Raw genomic sequence first — 1,678 nt, forward strand, 5'->3', positions numbered from 1 at the left:
ATATATTATGGGAATTATTTCTCTCATATGCACTTTTCTATATCATATATAATGTTATGGGTTTTTTTTAATGTGAACATTAAAAATAAAACACTGTATATACTTTTTTAAAAAGTAGAAGAAGAAGAAGACAATCTCATTATGGGGATCCACCCTCATGACCTCATCTGAACCTAATTGCCTCCCAAATGCTACATCTCCAAGTCCATCACATTGGGGTTTAGGGCTTCAACATATAATATGAGGTGGGGAGGAGGGAAAATAGAAGACACAAACATTCAGTGCATAACATTCCAGCCCACCCCTCTAAAAGTCATATCTGCTCACATGCAAAATAGATTAATTCCATCCCAACAGCTCCAAAAGACTTAACTGGTTACAGCATATAAAGTCTAAAGTCTAAAGTCCGAAGTCTTACCTAAGTATCATGTAAATCAGACATCCATAGCACACAGGTAGTTTACTTAAGAGGTTATCACAGGAGGCACAAAACAGGAGAGTGAGACAGCAAGAGGGAAGAGCCAGTAATGGGTGGGATGTAGCTTTGCAGAACTGGAGCTCAGTCCTGCTGGGGGCTCTTGGGAATCCACGTGGACTGTGCCTCAGCCTGGGCCCACAGGAGGATGAGGAGGCCAGAGCATTTATCTATCTGCTGTCCTCCCCAACTGGTTGAGGTTTTCCCCTGAAGGTGTTAACACTCCCACAGAAAACCCTCAAGTGGCTGGAGGTAGGAATCTGTCAGTGTTCTGAAACCTGTTGACTGCAGCTGCAGGTGAACTCAGGTGGCCCGGATGGATACAGCACAAGCAGCAAGGGCATCTGCTATAGAATCTGAGATCATGAAGTGCTTTCTAAAATAAATGTCCTTATTGGTCAGGGAGAGGACTTATGAGAACGGGTCACTGTGACTCAGGAAACATAGATTCTGTGATAGCCACGTGTGCATGCAGAAATACTAACACATGCTCAGGCTATGGAAGACTCTGATTCACTCATTCGACAAATATATACCGAGCACCAACCTCATGCCAGGAACCATGCTAGGCTCTGGGGTAGAATAATGGACAAAAAGAAGGTGGTTTCTGACTTCCAGGGCTTATAGGCTAGCGGATGAGACCAGCATCAATCAAATAACCACACAACAAAATAAATACCAATTTTGACAACTGGTATAAAGGTACACATCTTCTGCCAGCCTATTCAGTGGGGAAAGAAATGCATTTTCTGCAGAAAAGGATCATCTAAGACAGGCCAGGAATCTATAGCTGTTGGCATAGTTACAGAAGCCACCATGCATGTTCCCTGGGGTGTGATGAGGACACGGTAGATGATGTTGAAAGTGGTCCTGAGCATGTGCTGGGGGATGCCTTCACAGAGAAGCTTCCTAACTCTTTTGAGAAGTCTCTTGGGGAGATAGGGGCCTCACTACTCATCAGACAGAAAGAGAATTTCTCCCTCAAACTGGGCATTTGTAAGGAAAGGTCAATATCACTTGATAGAGTTTGTATATGTTGTCCCCGTCAAGCTCATGTTAAAATCTGATCCCCAACTTGACAATGTTGGGAGCGGTTTGGGCCATGGGGATGGAACCCTCATGAACAGATTATTGCCTCAGGGTCGGGGGGGTGGGGGAGTGAGTGAGTTCTCATTCTATTATCTCCCATGGAAGCTGGTTGTG

Source organism: Galeopterus variegatus, unplaced genomic scaffold (assembly GCF_000696425.1).
Source record: "Galeopterus variegatus unplaced genomic scaffold, G_variegatus-3.0.2 Scaffold560, whole genome shotgun sequence".
In the NCBI taxonomy this organism is placed as follows: Eukaryota; Metazoa; Chordata; class Mammalia; order Dermoptera; family Cynocephalidae; genus Galeopterus; species Galeopterus variegatus.